Source organism: Ruditapes philippinarum, unplaced genomic scaffold (genome assembly GCF_026571515.1).
Source record: "Ruditapes philippinarum isolate M1 unplaced genomic scaffold, ASM2657151v2 ctg2211_1_1_1_1, whole genome shotgun sequence".
NCBI lineage: Eukaryota > Metazoa > Mollusca > Bivalvia > Venerida > Veneridae > Ruditapes > Ruditapes philippinarum.
This window is the reverse complement of record NW_026856501.1, coordinates 68,093-90,361: the sequence shown is the minus strand read 5'-3', so window position 1 is coordinate 90,361 and position 22,269 is coordinate 68,093. Positions and strand designations below refer to the sequence as shown.

Below are 22,269 nucleotides of genomic sequence, written 5' to 3'. Positions count from 1 at the left end.
AGTTCCAACAAACTTATAAATTATCAATATTTCTTAACTTAATTATGGAGTTAATATTAATATTATGAAATGATTCCAATCCAATCTAGCTTAGTCTTACAAGAAGTTGAACATGTATTTTACTTCCATTTAAAATGGGTTGATTCTGTAATGTCATTCATTTTCATTAGTTTGACTACGTTGAGTGATGACTGAAACTTGTTGGAAGTTAGTTTACATTCAGGTATTGATACAGGATAAAAGATCACTGGTTTGTAAGGGATTCATAGAAGAAATTGAAGGATTTTCCTCCTAGTTTAGAATTTTAATTGCTAAAATTGGTCAAGAATAGAATATGTGTGGATAATCATCACATGATTTAATAATTTAAGTCACATATCAAGTTTAAGTTCAGTTTTATATCTGTTTTCAGACATAACCATCAACAATAGCTAACTTTCCTACACAAAGTCTGAATTTGGATTTTTATTTATATAATAAACTTTTTAAACAAAATATTTTACATGCCATATAGCATGATACATTTCACTCACATGCACTATATTGAAATAATGTACAGTTAAACTATTTGGATAAAGCATATTATGTTACCAACATCTCCTAAAATGCAATATTAGTAAATATCCACTCTATATTGAGAGATTTTCATGTATAGTATTACTAGATGTTACATGTGTGGTATAGAACAAAGAATTTCCTGTAACAAATACAGCCTTAAGTTATTCAAATTTAATTATACAAAACACCTACAACCACTTCAAAATAAAATCAAAACTTCTTTATTCTCATCTTGTAATAAAATGTTTACAGTTCACACCTCAAACCAATGTGATTTATACAAACAAATGATAAGGAAAATTTTAATTTACTATGTTTTTTTTTGTTCAATAAACAAGCAGTCAGCTATACCAAATGGATTTCCTGAATAACATATTAAGTACAATAACTTGATTCTCATCATGTAATTACCAACTTTCCACATAATTTCAAAGGAGGATAAATGGCTTTTGAATATAAGCATGTGTCACTATGTTCATTTTACAGAAAATAATTAAAGAATCTTGAATATGACAGTCATTTCATTTAGACTGTAGCCAGTTCTTGGTAGAATGTAGCCAATTACCCTGTACTGTCTAATGCTTTATTTTGTGCCACATTTTACCTGGTTAAGCAACAACATACTAATTGCCCTGCACTGGGAGTTAGACATTATCTGTGTGGTAACATTGACCTGGTTGTACAACAACAGATGAAAAGCCACGTTGTGATGGTGTTGGTAGTTTTCACCCAGGGCACGACATAAAGCCCCCATTGAATTCACCAGATCTTAAAACCCCAAACATCTTCCCTTTCAGGCGTCAAGCAGTTTTCCTGTACTAGTTCCTTACCTTCGCAAGGAAATGAAACTTTTGTATATGCCCGAGGGTTTTTATAAACCCAAACAAAATGAAAAAGAACCTGCCCCTCCGGGAATCGAACCGGGTCCCCAATTCCAGTCCCAAAGCTCTACCTTTTGAGCTAACTGGACGGCTTTGAACAGTCACACTTCAGTTCCCACTCTTAGTACCTATAGTTAACTCATACCTGGGGGCGGATCCAGGACCTCTGGTTAGGGAAGTGCAGGGGAAATTATTTTCGAGTTTTGAGTACAGAAGTGGTCCTTCCTTTCATTGATTGGGGTATTGGGCCTCCCTTTGAAAATTTTGGTTTGTGTTGCATTCAGGTACTCAAATAGTTTTCATAATATTATAGGTTTAATACCTTAAGAGTGATTGTATTAGCAATCTTTCTTAAGTCATAATCCCCTTCATGGCCAATAATTGAATGAGTGCACCTTTTTGACACATTGGTTACTCACAATTATTGCCAGAGGCATTATGTTTTTACCAAACATGCTTTCTTGCTTTGTTTATAAATTTTATTATATCTTTATTTTCTAATAGATAGCAAATTCTATGTAGGACTTAACTAAAGTCCAATTGAAAAAAAAAATGAAACCTTCAAGAAATTCTTATCTAAACAAGAATGAAGTAATGTAGAATAGATTCTGATCATACAATACAAAAGTAACTACTTTGTAGCTGGATACAAAATACTTTATGTAAGATTTTATGAATTAGTTTGTTAATACTGCAACTGGTACAAATGTGATGTTGAAATCCTATATGGTGTACACACAGGTACACACAGTTTCTATTGATAGACACCTTCTTGTATCATTGTTTAATTTCTAACATTAACAGCACATTTCCTGTTAACAGATTTGCAAGTTTCTTTTTTTATATACATTTGTTTTTGCTGCCTTATCTAATAGTCAGGGATGTACAGATTTGATATAGTCTGTTTATCTAAATATCCTATTTTTTCTTTTTCCTTCAGATAAAAACATTCATAACCACTTTAAATAATACTGCATAATATTTTGAAATATGTTAAAACACGTACTTAATGTTTTTATGTCAAAGATAGACTTAGTGGTGATTTGTTCGAATTTAAATGTCATAATGCAGGTTGCTTGGTTATAATGCAGGTGGCCTGGTTATAATGCAGCTAGTTTGGTTATAATGCAGTTAGTTTGGTTATGATGCAGCTGGCCTGGTTATGATGCAGCTGACTTGGTTATAATCCAACTAGTTTGGTTATAATGCAGTTAGTTTGGTTATGATGCAGCTGGCCTGGTTATGATGCAGCTGGCCTGGTTATAATCCAACTAGTTTGGTTATAATGCAGTTAGCTTGGTTATGATGCAGCTGACTTGGTTATGATGCAGCTGACTTGGTTATAATGCACCTAGTTTGGTTATAATGCAGTTAGCTTGGTTATGATGCAGCTGACTTGGTTATGATGCAGCTGACTTGGTTATAAATGCACCTAGTTTGGTTATAATGCAGTTAGTTTGGTTATGATGCAGCTGGCCTGGTTATAATGCACCTGGTTTGGTTATAATGCAGTTAACTTGGTTACGATGCAGCTGGCCTGGTTATAATGCAGCTGACTTGGTTATAATGCACCTAGTTTGGTTATAATGCAGTTAGCTTGGTTATGATGCAGCTGGCCTGGTTATAATGCAGCTGACTTGGCTATAATTTACCTGGTTTGGTTATAATGCAGTTAGTTTGGTTATAATGCAGCTGATTTGGTTATAATGCAGCTGACTTGGTTATAATGCACCTGGTTTGGTTATAATGCAGTTAGTTTGGTTATGATGCAGCTGGCCTGGTTATAATGCAGCTGACTTGGTTATAATGCACCTGGTTTGGTTATAATGCAGTTAGTTTGGTTATAATGCAGCTGATTTGGTTATAATGCAGCTGACTTGGTTATAATGCACCTGGTTTGGTTATAATGCAGTTAGTTTGGTTATGATGCAGCTGGCCTGGTTATAATGCAGCTGACTTGGTTATAATCCAACTAGTTTGGTTATGATGCAGTTAGTTTGGTTATAATGCAGCTGATTTGGTTATAATGCAGCTGACTTGGTTATAATGCACCTGGTTTGGTTATAATGCAGTTAGTTTGGTTATGATGCAGCTGGCCTGGTTATAATGCAGCTGACTTGGCTATAATGCACCTGGTTTGGTTATAATGCAGTTAGTTTGGTTATAATGCAGCTGATTTGGTTATAATGCAGCTGACTTGGTTATAATGCACCTGGTTTGGTTATAATGCAGTTAGTTTTGTTATGATGCAGCTGGCCTGGTTATAATGCAGCTGACTTGGTTATAATCCAACTAGTTTGGTTATGATGCAGTTAGCTTGGTTATGATGCAGCTGGTCTGGTTATAATGCAGCTGACTTGGTTATAATCCAACTAGTTTGGTTATAATGCAGCTGACTTGGTTATAATGCAGCTGACTTGGTTATAATGCAGCTGACTTGGTTATAATGCAGCTGACTTGGTTATGATGCAGCTGACTTGGTTATAATGCAGCTGACTTGGTTATATTATGCAGCTGACTTGGTTATAATGCAGCTGACTTGGTTATAATGCAACTGACCTAGTTATAATGCAACTGGCCTGGTTATAATGCAGCTTGCTTGGTTATAATGCAACTAGTTTGGTTATAATGCAGGTGATTTGGTTATTATAGTGATTTTGCTGTATAAAATGTTAGCTGTTGTAGTTATTTTGCTGTATTAAATGCTGCAGTGAATACATTATTCATGGTCATATATTGTCACAGCCTCACAGGGCACATCTGTTATATTTGGTCGTATTGTCTTTACATGAAACAGCTGCATGTATGTTAAAAAGGCATTAGTTGGGGTAATAATTGATTGTTATATGTACACAATATATGTAACATAAGATTTAATTTGATATAATCCGAGGCTCAACATAGAAATGGATGTTTTGTCTTTGTTCAACACTTGTCACTATTTACTGAAACAGTAAACCACCAATCCAAATTAATAAGTTAGCTGGTGACAGGTTTCATGAAAGATTCCAAAGTCTATGACCTTGACCTAGCTACAGACACCCGTCACATTAACAATAAGTATAGTCAAAGTGTGGTTTATATGATATAATTGCTGGTAATTGATATAACTATTGATCATGACAGTGCAGGCACTTTTAAGTAATTTATTTATTCCACTCATGCAAACATGACAACATGAGGTATTGATACAATTACATAAAAAGATCAATCAATATAACATAATATATAAATGTTTAATTTAAACTCATTAAATCATAGGATAGTCAATATAATAGCAAATACTTCACAACAATAACTGAATACAATATTTGGCTCATCTAAATCTTCATAAATATACAATGTTTTGATGCATTCTGGAAAGAATATAATTTCTTCAATAAATAAACAAAGTTTGTTTTGTAATCATCAGTGTTCATAAGCAGATAAATTGAATGCATGTTTCTTTAAATAGTTAGGTCACTTGGAGTCATACACAGGCACTAATTAGGAAACTAGTGTTTGAAATTATTTTTTGTCCCAAAAGTATTGCGCAGTATTTCCCATGAATCATAACACATTTACTTTGGTAAATCCGCTCACTATAAATCAGTCTAGTAAATCAAATGTTTTTTTTAAAAATAATTTCAAACACTAAATAGGTTAGTCATTAGTTAGCTTCATTAGTAAGCTTTTACCAATTTAAATTGGTCGGATGGCTATGCTGCTGTTGACCAATTTCAACTATTAGTGACTGCTGGAAGTGAAAGTGACTAGCCAGCCAAGGGTACACATCTGTAAGATCTGACCTAATACTTTATTGTCCGCTTCTCAACTTCAATTTCTCATTGTGATATCCCCAAATTTGATAATAAACACTTCCAGATAAGGAAGCTGGACTAGTCCATTTACGGAATTCAGCAGTGTTAGGGTTAATTTAGTAAATGCTTACTGCCCCTTTCTTGACCAATTTTAATTTAACTGAACACTTACCTATACTTAACTCAACACTTGGCCAAAGTCAGTTACTGTTTCACGGATTTACTCAATCATGTTAAGTGATTTAGCACTAACGATGTAATATCACATGATCTACTATGAAGAAAGTGTAAGTGCCCGTCTACACCTATCCAAGTCTTGAATGCAAGTATCATATTCTCTTGTATTGGATAGTGTAGACACCCTACTTGAATGAGTTTTAAAGAGAAATTATGTGACATTCAAGAAGATAATTCCTTGCAAGAAAGTTAGAACACGTTCTATTTTTCTACAAGTTTTTGGCTGTCAAGACACTGATAACACCGGTTTGACACAAAACATGTGCCCCGAAGGCGTGATAGTGTTGTTTTTTTTATTATTTTCTGACTTTTTTGTTACTGATTCAGTGTTCATGATCTGTAAATTTTAATAAATGTATAAAATATCTTGGTCAGAGGATCATATCAATAAACTGATACACAGAAGAGCAAAAAAAATAAATAAGTTTTTCAAGTAGTCAAAATAGATTTTAAATGATTTTGTTCATTTAGTGAATAACTTTCATCAAATAAAGAACTTGCATCAATTTATCAGCTCAAAAAATATTTTTCTCACATTTTCCATTATTTTAAAAGAATGTACACATTTCAATTTCATTTACTCCATTGTTTTTAGCTAATTGCATCATTTTCCCGCTTTTTTATTCACATATTTTACAGAAACATGATAGCATTGCAAAGACAAAGGTATAAATCCTGGACAATCTTAATTAGACATCCCAGTAAAAATTGTTCCTGATAAAATATTGAAAGGGCCATTTATTTAGCTTATCTAAATGTGACATGTAAGAAACTTGAATAGATGTAGACACGGCCTAAGCCTAATTATTGAAATGATCACACCAATTATAACACCAAGTTTAAATTAATGAGGTCACAGAAGTAACCTTGTGGTTCTTTCTTGTACAGAAGTAATTAGGGTGATTTCCATCTTATATTTTAGAGAGTATTACTAACATCTGATTATCATATAGACAGCCATATGTAGCTTAAAGTTTTTATTGTTTGTTCAAAGATTTACTGTTTTTAAAACACATTTATCCCTTCACCTAACTTTATTTTTGACCATTACTTAAACTTTTTTTTCTAGCTCTATGCCGTTTCTTAAAGACCATTATCTAAACACTAGTTTCCCCTAACTCTCATCTAACTGTTTCTAAAATCAGTTTTATATATATATTGACAGGAAAGTACTTTAAGGACATATCAAATGATTTCAAGTAGTTGTTTTGCAATTTAAACATCGGCCACAAAAAGAAAAAAAATGTTCTTTATAGTAATGTTAGTGTTTATGTATATTCTATATATAACATACACGTAAAGTTGTTCTTGTATGAAAGTAGATTTCATTGATCTGTGATTGAGTTACTGTAGAAAGAATGATTATATTGAATGCTGTATTACTGGTATGGTTTCATAAAACAATCATAAATGAGCAGGGTTATATGACACTGAGTTTCTACAGTCAAGTCTGGATCAATACTTCTATGATTGAGATCTACCCTATATCCTTGTTTTATTGCAAAGAAAAATTATTTTATTGATGACATCTAAAACATGGGGTCATAAAACAAGCAGACATACTGGAGAGAGATATGTCAGGGGAGGCATTATCTAGGTAACCTAACAGATTATCTCTCAAACTTTGATATTGCTAGAACAAAAAGATTTGCATGTTTAGGATCAAGTAGAGTGTTATATGAAAGAATGCGCCACCTCCGATGTAAGGTTTACACTTTTCAGGGACATTTCACATTACAATGTATTTTGGTAACCCCAACCCAGCCCAATATGAACACCTAAATGTTTCTGTTATCATCTTTTAATTAAGATCACGCAAAATTTAAATAATTAAACCGTTTTCATTCTGCTATAATAGCTATAACTCTAGCATATACCTTTAAAATTAAAACTTAAAATAACACAAAGTAAAGCTTGTTGTTCTACAAAATTCATTTTACCTGTCAGAAAATGCATTAATATTATATGTGCTGAATTCATAAATTTGTGTTGTTCTGAAATAAGATAGTGATATTTTCCTAGAAGTGTTTGCCTGATTGAGATGTTTATATAGATAAACCTGAGATAACCATGGTAATTAAGTCAGTTCTATAATATAATTTCCTTTGAAGGTAGATGAAGTGAAAATATCAACTATATTTTTCTCCAGTTAATTGATTATATTCCTGCTATAACAACGGAAGATTTACAGTTTATAAAGCTGCTGTAGTGTGTTGATATATATTGACTAGGTGAGACAATATTCTTGAGAGCTAACATAATATATTGTCTAATGGTGTGCAACTGCTTGTTAGTAACTTAGGTGTAATTTGAGCTGCGCCATGACAAAACCAACATAATGGGTTTGCGACCAGCATGGATCCAGACAAGCCTGATCAGGATCCATGCTGTTCGCTATCAGTTTCTTTACTTGTAATAGGGTTTGTAAGCGAACAGCATGGATCCTGATCAGACTGCGCAGATGCACAGGCTAGTCTGGATCCATGCTAGTCGCAAACCCATTATGTTGGTTTTGTCATGACGCGGCTCATTTGTTGTCTATTGAAGGAACAATGTCACAGCTGAGGTTTCCTTTACTTCTTGCTCTTGTTTTTGGATCAATATGGCTGTCTGTCAACAAGCTATCTGGCTCCCCTCCATATTCCATATTGTTATTTGTCAGCATGATGATAGCAGGTCCTTAAAGTTTTTCTCCATATTTTGAAGAAAAAAAATGGAGCTATTGTCATGATCCTCATGTCTTTGTTGGCTTGGGTTAACTTTTTTCTCATTAAATATCAAAACAATTCACTTCCAACTTGGAATACATGCCCTTTGTCAATGGTGTCCAAGTCTGTAAAAATAAATTGATAGAAGGGCATTCCTCAGAAGCTATCAAAGATATTCACTTTAAACTTGGAATACTTGTTCAATAACTTCATTATCAAAATTTGAATGCTATTTCTAAAGGGCAGATAACCCTGAAAGTCATTTATGTTTTTTTTGTTGGATATTAAGTCACCCTGACACTGGAAACTTGAGGACCCTAAAAAAATAACTAGATTTGTTGCCAAGAGATGCTTTTTCTCCAAGAATACAATGCTTAATACAGTTTGTATATTAAATGACATGTATTTTCATTTATATGACTTCTGCAAAGTTTAAAATGATGGTTGAGTACATCCTCTGTGAGTGTTGCCAGTTTTATACGGTCTTATTTAGTGAAAATCTTTAAAAATCTACTTGTTAGGAGGTGGGACAAAATCAAATTCAGGACAGTTTTGCATTTAATATTGAACTTTGATATTGGATGATAGAATATGATGGTTAAAATAGCTCTAACCTGCATGTTAACTGAATTATTGCTCTTGTGAAATTATAAATTAAGCCATTACTTAAATGCATTTTGTGAAATATAGCTGTTTTCATTGAAAAGCCTCCTGTTACAAGTTCAAATTGCTATGAAACTATAAAAAAAGGTTTCAATACTGTTCAATTTTTGTTCACTATTCGAGGCCTCAAAAGGTCTGAAAAGCAAAAACATGTCCATTTTAAATGAAGAATGAGGGTTAACTCCTATTTTTTTAAATGAATTCTTCCTCTCTGTGATTTGAACCCCTACATTTGAGCCGCGCCATGACAAAACCAACATAGTGGGTTTTCGACCAGCATGGATCAAGACCAGCCTGCGCATCTGCGCAGTCTGATCAGGATCCATGCTGTTCGCTTACCAACTCTATTACAAGTGGAAAAACTGACAGCGAACAGCATGGATCCTGATCAGACCGCGCGGATGCGCAGGCTGGTCTGGATCCATGCTGATCGCAAACCCACTATTTTGGTTTTGTCATGACCCGGCTCATTTTATTTAGATTTTTGCACAGAGAATAGACAGGCATGCTGTGAAATTCTTTTCTTGGGTTTAAAGTAAATAGAAGTAAAAATTTTCTTCAATATTTCCTCATTGTTTGGATAGAAAATTTATTTTGTCTGAGCTTCCATTGGTGCCACTAATATTCTAGTTTTACAAATAAATCATTGATCTTTTAAAATTTTATTTTTGTTTATGCAGATTCATTGTTTCTTAAAACCATGTGATATTGCTTTCATGTGTTACTAAAATGGCTAAAATGTAACTTAATGTTGAAAAACCTTGCAAAAATCAATAATACAAAATGTCTAGCATTTGTGGCCTTTTACAATGTTGTAATTCAAATTTTCAATGGTTGCCAAAGAACCTTGTGGAAATGTCTCACTAAACTAGGTTTCAAAACTGATAAAAATATTCATTTATTTTGTCTGTAAGGCACACAAGACTGCGATCTTAGCTACTGGCAGACAATGAATGATAAAGTATCTGGCATAAACAGGATTAAAAGTGTCTAGTGACAAGAAATGGCTGGCCTCTGACATTATATCACCATTAGATTGGTGATGCAGTAATGAATGGTAGATTGCTGAAGTCTACAGTGATCTACAATCATTATACACCCCCCCCCCCCCCCCCCCAAAAAAAAAAAAAAAAAATGAAAAAAAAAAGAAAGCTTTTATACCACCTCCTTCAACCCGCCCCAACCCCCAACAAAATAAGTTTTAGGGGGTATGCTGGAGTGAGCTGGTGGTTGGTTAGTGCAGACTAAGACTAGTGATATTGACTTTAGATTTTGTAGGTAAATAGATATCATTGAGTAGAAGTGCAGTGCCAAAGAACCGTAACTCTGCCTTGTCTAATTTTAAAGTTATTGCCCTTTATTTTACACTTTGAACTTTGTCAAGGACATAACTTGAGAACTTAGGAGTTATGGCATTTTAACTTGGAATACTTAGGAAAATTTGTTTACACTGCATTTGGTTTTGTTGTCTACTTCCAGTATAACTCTACAGGCCTTACAATTCATGGAAACAAACAAAACACTTCTTTTTCAAACTCTCAAAGCCTCTTGGGGGAAAAAGTCAGAGGTTTTTTTATACTTACCATGTATTTATCTGTTATAATGGATCTAGACAGAAACTGGGCTTGATTAGACTAGATTCAGTGTTGTCTTTCAGGCTTAAAATTGCCAGAATAAATAGGATCAGACTGGATCAATATTAGTCTGTAATTGATAGATTTCTTTCTAGGTTGGTACTTTATCTTCTGTTCCAGACTGGAATTACATGTTTATTTTCTGGGCTGGTACTAAATCTTTTTTTTTAGACTGGTACTTCATCTTTTTTTCATATTTTTTTTATAGATTGTACACCATTAGGGAATTGGTTTGGTAATGGTTGGTAAAGGTCTGTAGTTTTTTAGTGTCTGTGTGACTGCAAGTTAAATCTGAAATAAAAAATCTGAAGATAAAATAGTTAGTACTTTTCTTAAAAATTCTCCAAAAATATTAACCTGGCCATTTTGCATACATTATCTGGTGGTTTGGTTGTGGTGTGTTTGGCTGTATTATCAAAGCATAAAAGTTTACCTTACCATATATATATGAATCATTATAGGAAAAAGTTAATAGGAAATATGGCATGAATGTCCTTGTCTGGAAATATTACATTCAGCCACTAGAATGATATATGCATAATGGGTCAGTTTAAATATTTTTGAGAATGTTTAAATGTAAATTTAAGTTCAGAGATTAAGTTCTGAGTCAAGCTGTCTATATTTATAATTTTACTGATCACTATTCTGTCTGGTATAATACAGTGTAAAAAAACCTGCAATTATGATAGGAATATTCTTTGATGTGACATTAATTGATATTTTAAATTTGGGGTTTTAAAATTATAAATCAAAACAATGTTGTGTGCTGATATGGTGTAGACACTGTATTGATCAGTGCCCCTCTCATGTAATATATACATGTAATATACAACGTCTTGTTGTTATCAATAATACAATTAGAGGAGAGTAATTCAAGCGTGACAAGGCAGTATTAAACATTGTTTCTTCTCTCAATGTTCCATTATTAAATTAATGTATATGTAGTGAAAATGTTACTATCAATTAGCTAGAGTAAACTAATTTGAATCTAAATGTAGTTATTAATTGAACCAGATGATAATAACGTACTTACCTATTGATAAATTTATATTATATATTTATAATTATGTTGATAACTTTGTCATTAAATGTACTTCATGTATATATTATACATAAGCAAGTTACAAATTTCTTTTATTACATTGTACTTCCGAATTACAAAAAAGAACGAATTACACTAGGAATTGATTTTGAGCCTTATAATCTCCACTGTTTGTTGGAAAATTTAATTGTGTTTTAGGATATATATATATATATATCCTAAAATATATATATAATGGATATATATATATATGTAGCAGACAAACCTATAAACTATAAAATAATGATTAGCAGTCATATCAATGTCATGTTTTAGATATTTTGTTGAAGTATTTATTTGCTACAAATATCTAAATTAATTGACATGATAACACCTATAAAATGTCCATCCTCATAATAACATGATTGAGGGTCTGAGATAACATGATTTCTGGGTTCACTGAGATAACATGATTTCTGGTTTACTGAGATCACATGATTGATGATTGCTGAGATAAAATGATGTAAATATGTTGTAAATATGTTCACTGAGATTACATGATCAAAGTTTCACTGAGATTACATGATCAATGGGTCACTGAGATAATATGATCAAGGATTCACTGAGATAAAATTGTTGAGGTTTCTCTGTGATAACATGATCCAGGGGTCAGTGAGATAAACATGATAAAGGTTTCACTGAAATAACATGATTGATGTTTTTCTGAGATAACATGATCAAGGGTTCACTGAGATGACATGATCAACAGTTCACTGAGCTCTTTAATTTCATTACAAAACCTTACTCAAAAAAAATTATCAACTGGAAATTGTTAAAAGTAACTTGTGTTTGAATGCACTGGATGACCTGAAGTCCACATTGTAATCATGTATAACATGTTATAAAAGTTCATGTGGTACATGGAATAATGACAATGGTACTTAACATGTCTAAAGTGCGGCTCAAATGAAAACCTAGGCTTTAAATCGAAGAATGGGTAGATACTTCTGACAAGTTGTTATGGATATACAGCACTGAAGGAGATTCTCTTTTATATAACATTATTACTACTTGAAGGGAGTGGGGCACATAGAGTCTTCCAACTCCAGGAAACTTTAATTAACAGAGTGTATTGGGGGATACATATAATTCAACCTGAAATTAGTTTGTCAATACTGTTATTTGTTTAGACCTAGTCGAAGGAACAAACATTATGCCAACCTCTAGGACACACCTTGTGTTAATTGTTGTTGGTCAACATATTTATACCCCCACCATAAAATGTGGGGGGGGCTATAATGGATTCGCTTTGTCGCGTCGGTCGGTCGGTCGGTCCGTCCGTCTCCATTTTCGTGTCCGCTCTATAACTCCTATACCACTTGAAGGATTTTCTTCAAACTTGGCTCAAATGTTCACCTCAGCAAGGGGATGTGCAGAACCCATGTTGCCAATGTGTCAGCTCAAGGTCAAGGTCACAATTGAAGGTCAAATATCAAACACAATCATATATTAGACAGTATGTCGTGTCCGCTCTGTAGGTCCTACAATAATTGAAAGATTTTCTTCAAACTTGGCTAAAATGTTCACCTCAACAAGGGGATGTGCAGAACTCATGTTGCCCATGTGTCATTTTAAGGTCAAGGCCACAATTGAAGGTCAAATATCTATATTAGACAGTATGTCGTGTCCGCTCTGTAGGTCCTACAATAATTGAAAGATTTTCTTCAAACTTGGCTAAAATGTTCACCTCAACAAGGGGATGTGCAGAACTCATGTTGCCCATGTGTCATTTTAAGGTCAAGGTCACAATTGAAGGTCAAATATCAAACAATCAAATATTACACAATATGTCGTGTCCGCTCTGTAAGTCCTACACTAATTGAAAGATTTTCTTCAAACTTGGCTCAAATGTTCATTTCAACAATGGGATGTGCAGAACCCATGTTGCCCATGTGTCAGCTCAAGGTCAAGGTCACAATTGAAGGTCAAATATCAAACAATCAAATATTACACAGTATGTCGTGTCCGCTCTGTAAGTCCTACACTTATGGAAAGATTTTCTTCAAACTTGGCTCAAATGTTCACCTCAACAAGGTTATGTGCAGAACCCATGTCACTCTTTTGCCGGCTTCAGGTCAAGGTCACACTTGAAGGTCAAAAATTGACTTAGAAAATGTTCTTTAATTTTAACATATATCTGAATATTTCTGAATCTAGGAAAGGTATTTGCTTGAAACTTAAAATATAAATGAAGTGTCACAATTAAGATATGCTGGTCAAGTTTCATAACTCTGTATTGCATTTTAATAAAGTTATGCCCCTTTTTAATCTTCAAATTTACAATCACATATTAGACAATATGTTGTGTCCGCTCTATAAATTCTATACTAATGGAAGGATTTTCTTCAAACTTTACTCAAATGTTCACTCCAATTGGGCGATGTGCAGAACCCATCTTACCCTTGTGCCAGCTGAAGGTCAAGGCCACACTTGAAGGTCAAAAATTGACTTATAAAAAGTTTAGTTTGTGTCCGCTCTATAAATCCTATACTAATGGAAGAATTTTCTTCAAACTTTTCTCAAATGTCCACCTTAACAAGGTTATGTGCAGAATCTATGTCACCTTTGTGCAGACTAAAGGTCAAGGTCAGACTTGAAGGTCAAAAATTGACTTAGAAAATGTTCTTAGATTAAAACATGTTCTTGAATATTTCGGAAACAAGCATAGGTATTTGCTTGAAACTTAAAAGATATATGAGGTGTCACAATTACAATATGCAGGTCAAGTTTCATAACTCTGTATTGGATTTTGACAAAGTTATGCCCCTTTTTAAGTCTTTAAATTTACATACAATCAATACTAGACAATATGTTGTGTCCGCTCTATAAATTCTATACTAATGGAAGGATTTTCTTCAAACTTTACTCAAATGTTCACTCCAATTGGGCGATGTGCAGAACCCATCTTACCCTTGTGCCAGCTGAAGGTCAAGGCCACACTTGAAGGTCAAAAATTGACTTATAAAAAGTTTAGTATATTGGGAAAATGAAAGGTTATTTGTAACTGTTTCGAACATGATTTGATAATAGATATTTTTACTATTACCTGTACAATTAGTCTTTTTTTCACCAGAGATAATTTCTTTTTATGTATATCGAGGGTTAAGCGCAAGACTGTAGTAACTACCATTTTTTCTGAAAATGACTTTTTTTTATTTTCCTGTATTATTTGGTATTTTACATCATGTGTTAATTTTTTTTGTTTTTATTTTACTTCATTTCATAACAATTTTATAAATACTATACTGTAGTAACTCAACAGATAAAAATATTTTCCTGCAAAACTGTTGTAACTGGAGTTACTACAGTTTTGCACTTAAAATGAAATGACATTTTTCTTTCATTTCAATGCAAGACTGTAGTAACTGTGTAGTTACTACAGTCTTGCACTAAAATAATAAATAATTTGCCCTGAAATTTTCATGTAAGACTGCAGTAACTCATAAGGCAATACATTATGATATCATCAATGATCACATTTCAAGAAGTTGACACTACAGATGTACATCGGCATGAATCATTCTACATTTTTTGTCAGTGTATTTCAAAGATTTTGCTAAAAATGCAAAAGAATATGGAATTTTCAGTTGAAACAGTTTCATTGGTTTTAACAGTTAAATAAGTAAACCCTTCATTTACATTTATACATTTATAAAATGAAGAAAATAGATAACTAATCTACCTTTGTATTTTTTACTGTATCAGCAAGTTAGCAATGCTTTACTGTTGACAAGTCTTGTTTGGCAATATTGACTTGAGACTCATTAATTTTAAAGTTTCTGTAATTTATAACGATTAAGCTATTGTTTTTAATGATTATGACTATAGTTGTTGATACTTTATTTAATATTCTAACACGACCCGCATTTTTCCCTATTGAACATAGAAGAACCGAAAGTGTGTGTTATTATGCAATAGAGTCACTGTTTGACGTTCTATATTTAGACATGTGACGTAATCATTATACATGTGACGTAACCACTATAAAATCCGACGCGCTGACAATAAGTACGGAAACAAATCAGGCGCAATTTTGCTTAATAGCAGCCTTAGCAGGTACGGCAGCATTTTTTTGTTTATGTCGTGTTAGAATCGAAATAATATATCCAAATCGGTGATTTTATCGTTGGATAACATCACTGTTTGTCGTTCGGATGCGCATCATTATATCACTCGGGCTACGCCCTCGTGATATAATTCCTCGCATCCGAACTCCAAACAGTGATGTTATTGAACGATAAAATCACAGTTTGGGATATATTATTTCTTAATTGACGTCCTGATGTTAACATTAAGTTGCAAGTTTGAAACTTTCCAACTTTTTTTTCAGATTTCTTTAATTATTTTTCAAATTATATGCAGCATTAATCGATGAATCATTACTTTAATTTCGTATGTCTTTTCTTTAAAAAAAATCATACCTTTGGTTTTTATATATTATATATTTCTAAAGTTTCAAAATTTCAATTTGTACAATCATGTAGTGGTTGATTTAGCATTCACAAGAACTTAGTAGTAGTTTCTCAAAATGTAATAAAAGAAAAGTTGAAAATCCATACAAACGGTGTTTCATAAAGATTCAAACCTACAACCTTTACTTTGAAACTAAGAGTATTAACTCATTTTCACCAAGGCTAGCTAAGGCAACTGTTGTGTCAGAAACTTTTAAGTTATACATTCTGTAACATAAACCATGTATACTTTTGTGCCAAACTTGAAAATCTGTATGATTATACTTTGAAATCCGACAATTTCCGACTTAAGGTCATTGAATATTCAAATGTCTCAGGTCAATACAGTACAAACTGCCATAGTATGTGACCCACTGTATTCAGTGATTTTCTGAATTATGTGACCCTGTTTGAATCTGCCCAAAGATTTCTGCTATTCAGTCGCACTGTATTAAGCGACTTGCTGCAATATTTGACTTAGCGACAATGATTTGTACTGTTCAGAAGGTACACTTTTATTAATGCTTCCAAAGGATCACTTTGTTTCCAGTTTTTTTTTAATGATAGAATATAGACTGAATGTGATAAATAACCCTAGGCATTAGTCGAGGATTATATTAATGTCAGCAAGGCTGTCTCACAGTGTGTAAACGAAATCACTGTATCATTTATTGCAAGTCTATATAATTCAATGAGTATGTTGTGTATACTTATTATTAGTTATACAAGTTGCTGCCAGATAAACAAGATAATATTAAGCCTGAAAATTGTGTGTCTGTGGCCGAGTGGTTAAGGTTGTTGACTTCAAACCACTTGTCCTTCACTGCCGTGAGTTCGAATCCTGACAGGGACTTTGGATTCTTTCATGTGAGGAAGCTATCCAGCTAGCTTACGGAACGTCGGTGGTTCGACTCAGGTGCCCGTTCGTGCCTGAAATTATGCATGAAATAGTGCACCTGAGGTCTTCCTCCACCATAATAGCTGGAATGTCGCCAAATGACCTATACTGTGTCGGTGTGACGTAAAACCAAAACAAACAGTTATTAAGCCTGAATGAGATAAATATGACCCGATAGGTCAGTCGAGGCTGAATTATCCTATGTATACGGTCAGCAACATATTTACCAAATTTATAACAATGCAAATTCTTATTTAGGACGGACAAGTTCATAAGAAAATCAAAAAATTCATGTACATTGTATATTAAAAGTCATCATAATACAGTGTATCTTTCAACTCTTTCTTTTGAAGTATTATGATGGCATTTGAATCGAGAAATATGCAATAAAAAGTAATACCTAATAACAAATTTCAAGAAGTTTATTGGCTACAATTTTGAAATAGGTTGTTTTTGTTTGCCAAATATTAAGACTGTGGGTCAAAGGAATCTTAAGTAATTGGGAAGACAAGTTTTTTTAGTCAAGGCCCCTGTGACCTTGACCTTTGACCCAGTGACCTCAAAATCAAAAGGGGTTATCTTCTAATCATAACTAACCTCCATGCCACTTATGAAGACTGGTGGTCAAAGAAATCTTAAGTTATTGGGCGGACAAGGAAAAACTGACAAACGGCCGGACAGGGAGACGTCCAGACAAGCTGATTCCAGTATACCCCCCTTACAACTTCGTTGTGAGGGGATATAAAAATCATTTGTTTTAGTGAGTATAAAATGGCAACAGTAATTTCTTATTTCAGAAGAAATTGGATTTTTGAAATAAAAAAAAAATAAAAAAATGTTTTATTGACATCACAATTAATATTAATTATGAAAAAACATCTTCTTGAACACCTAACCCTTTGTTACAAGTTGTTTAAAATTAAAGGTAACTTTGAACCCTATCATTTATCTTATTTCAAGTATTATTAATTGAGTTACTACAGTGTTGCAATTAATATTGTAAATAGATGCCCTCATTTTGTGCATGTTATACTGCAGTAAGTCTAGTTACTACTGTCTTGCACTCAGAATAATTTTCAAAATATTACCATTTGAGCGCAAGAGTGTAGTAACTTACAGCACAAGAAAGAAAATTAGATTAACATTTTTTTGTTAATTCATTTGCTTTCTTCTACAATTCCTGTTCATATTCTAAAAAATCTTAACAAATGATAGAATAACATTTAAAACAGAATGTTTTTTGTCTCTCTTGTAAAATTTACAAATATACAGTTACTACAGTCTTGCGCTATACCCTCGATATGTGCCACATAAGTTATTCCCTTAACCTCCTTTCCAAGTGGTCTTCTGTCAAGGACATTGGTGGGGGTATGAATCGCATTCAGCGATAGTTCTAGTTCCTGTCAGAATTATTCCTGCTGTACCAGAACTTAAGATTCAACAAACCAGGTGATAGAAATGTGATAAACTTGCAGTCTAGTTGTGTCAAACTTCCTTTAACCAAACAACTTGCTAATGTTGCATTTATTTCTTTATTTTGTAAAATACACAAAACAACAACAACAACTCATTCTAAGACTTTGAAATATAATTTTTCATTTAGGGGGAATGTTAAATTATAATTTTCATAACAGTGGAATACAAAATTTATCAGTTATGTAAAAAAAAGTTATAATTAATGTTTAAATTAATTATCCACATACTGCCAGTTTTCAATCACAACCACTTTTCAATCATCCCTAGAATTTATTTATTTTTGACCTTATTTGTCATGTAACCAAACTGTAAGCACATCTTGCATTCACCTTGACTACATTTATTAGCAGCAATGTCAATTATGGCGATAAAAAAGAAAATGCTAGCATTTTAGTTCAAAATATGTGAAATGTGTGTTTTCCACTAATTCTTTATTTAGCCAGTTACAAATCGCAATAATTTTCTAAAAATAATTGATTTACAGACTCAGTTTTTTGAACAACTGTTTCAATATCTTGAAGTCATAATATATACTGCACTTCAAAAGCTATAATTTTAATATGTACATATTTTACCATACAATTCTTAATTGGAAGGTTATACATCAGTAAGTAACAGTCACTTAAACAAGGAAAAACATTCTCTCTGATAACTTTTCAGTAAGCTGTCAATAGAATGGTGTCATATAGACCTTAAGATCCTAAAAATTTCACAAGAACATGCTTTTTCTGTTATGCAAATTGAAATGTACATCCATACCCCAATTGTGACAGCTTTACCACTGCAAATAGATATCAAGATTAAAAAATGGCATTATAATTAGGTTAAAATTGTTTATTACCATTTATCTGAAGTTGAGTTTGTCAAAATTTCTCCATAATACATAACTGATTATATTTTAACATTGTATGACAATTTTTATGTGGTACAGTTTATATTTTGTTAACTGATTGAAAAGTGGTTGTGAAATTTTGAAGAACAGGAAAATGGGTCAGTAATGATTTATCCTCAATTCATAATAATAATTCAGGTAAAATTTTAAAAAGTTGGTGCATTTATTAGCTAAAATGATAATATTCGCAGACTTGAAAGAGAATTTTTTTAATATAATTTCACTGTCAGTTATTGTAGAAAAATCTGTTAGCTGATCGGAAAGAGGCAGTACGAGGATATAAATAATTATAACGGTGGAACACCAAATTTATCAATTATGCAAGACAAACACTAAACACATTTGAATCAGCACTTACTGGCATGTTGGTGTCTCATTACAGTTATCAACATGCTGCTTCATGAATATTGGTATTTTAGGGTAATACTTTTTTATTAGCTCACCTGAGCTAGCTCACAAAAACTAGGTCACACCGCCCAAATATGGAAAAACCTTGTCACAGTCTAGTGGTCACATTTTTGCCTCAAACATCATCAAACTTTGCCAGAATGCTTGTCTAGATTAAATTGCTTAGGTGCGTTCGAACATGAGTCATTTCGGATGAAAAAATAGAAGCTATGGGTCACCTGGGGTCAAAAACTAGGTCACATAACCCAAATATGGAAAAACCTTGTTAAAACTCAAGTGGTCACATTTTTGCCTCAATCGTCATCAAACTTGGTCAGGATGCTTGTCTAAGACATTGCTTGTATGAGGTTGATGGGTCAGGGGAGCGATCTAGGGCCATCTTGGCCCTCTTGTTTTATTAAATATAAACAAGGAAGAACAACATTCAGAAAACTCAGTCTCAAACAGTATCAGTTTGATTTAACCTTATTAAATTTTGCTATCATTCTAAAGATTTATGTAAAAATTCTTTTGTTATGAATTTTCTTACTTTTGGAAAATGGAATTATCAGTAAAAAACTCAAAATGCTACATGTTCACTATCAAAATGGGATTGCATTGTTAAAGGGCAAGTAACCCTGAAAGTCTTTCATATTTTTCAAATCTACTCTAAAACCGCATCATATATTTACCTTTGAAATACTTTGTCCAGCATTGTTGCTGGATTTTGGGCTTTTTTTGCTTTACTGTTACCATGTACATGTACTGTCCAGAACTGAGAACAGTGGAGTGCCCTGCCACTTGGACAGCTAATGTTTGAAAGTTATCATTTAATAGTAGACCAGTTTGATCAAATTGTTATAAGATAAACAAAGGTGCAATAATGATACTAATCTTTTGTTAACCTTTTCTTATAGGCTTGTTTCATTCTTTATATCATTATACATTCAAAGCATAGGTCATCTTTCTATTGAAATAAAATATAACTAAAGGAATCTAGAAACTATCTATCAACATTTTGTAAAATTATCTCAACATGTATTTTTTTTTTCTCCTGCTTGTTTATTTAGACTGGTTGTCAGTAGACAATTAGCTAGAACAGACAGCAGTAAGAATGGATTACAGAATAACTTATTCCAGCATAAGTCTTCTTTTTTTCTGTATTGATTGGCTGGTATATATACATCTATAGAGACTTAACGTGTCATTTATTTAGATCTTTAGAGGAGGTTTGTAAACCTTCTAACCTCAACAAGTTCCCAGACAATTTATCAAACCAACTTTTTAATGTATAAATTGGCTCAGAATTCAAGCAATTTTTTTAAAGAATTTGATAGGGTCTAGTTGTTGAATACATTGTAGTTTTATATCTTCAATGGTACTAATATACAAGCTGGAAACATATAAACTTAGAATGGAATATGCATGTATAAAAGCACTGCTGTTATTGTATGTTGTACATGTAATAGAAAGAGCACCGAAACACGAGGCTATCTGATTTGTACGAGGGGGCGTAGCCCCCGAGTATTAATCAGATTGCCGAGTGTTTTGGTGTTCTTTCTCTTTTGTATCATAGTCAAACATAAAAGCACGTTCCCTGTTGTCACAATATGAAACCCCGGCAAAAATGAACCAATGAACGAATATCTGAATATGACATTTCCGTCGCTTTCCCTTTCTCTGCCGTCACAATATGTAAACCCCAGCAAAAATGAGCCAATCAATGGGCATGCTCTGGAGTGCGGGTAACTGATACCCGCACTCCAGTTAACGCACTCTACATGTATATGTATACGATTTAACCCAGACACATGTTCAACAGAAAGGTCTCCAAACTATGATACAATGTATATATACCACTTTGTGTATATATATAAACTTAAGTTTTACCATGTTGTATATATATATAAACTTCGGCTTTACCATTTTGTATATATAAACTTAAGCTTTACCATTTTGTATATATACTCAAAATTACTAATTCCGCGTCATTACTTATTTCACGGTAATGGCATACTTTTATGTAACCAGTGTTGAAATTGGTCAGAATTGACATATTTTATTCAAACACCTAAACAACAAAGTTTTGTGCAAAATATTTTAAATGTATAGATTTTTACCTAAAACAAAACAACATTTTACAAACTTCTGCAAAAAGCAACAATAGTCCGTTAAATTTGTGCATACATCTCAAACAAAATGTTCTTGTTTGTTGAAAAAATAAATTTTGAGTTACAATGTAAAGATACTTTTAATATTTAAAATTATGCAAAATAACATGTAGAAATTTTAACTGCAACATGAAAAAACTGAAATGTAACACCATTACCGCGATTTAAATGATAACATACTGTTTTCAAAATGACCGACATATGGTCTATGTTTGGTCCATTTGAATTAAATTTGACTGAATATATTGTTGTTTCCTTGTGTGATACAGCAGAAAAAACCTGTATGTTATAGCTATTGACAATTTTTGTAACATAAGTTTCATTTGTTGTTTTCTGTCTGGTTTCAAATTGTGTAGTACCGTGAACTAAGAGGAGCACAGTATATATACTTAGTTTTATCATTTTGTATATATATATAAACTAAGTTTTGTA

General features: G+C 32.8%; 1 protein-coding gene across 1 annotated transcript in view; it reads left to right on the top strand.

Annotated features, from left to right (window-relative positions):
* LOC132746760 (uncharacterized) overlaps window positions 1–22,269 on the top strand; it is a 70,094-nt gene that overhangs the window by 22,115 nt on the left and 25,710 nt on the right. The gene's annotated exons all lie outside the window — the stretch shown is intronic.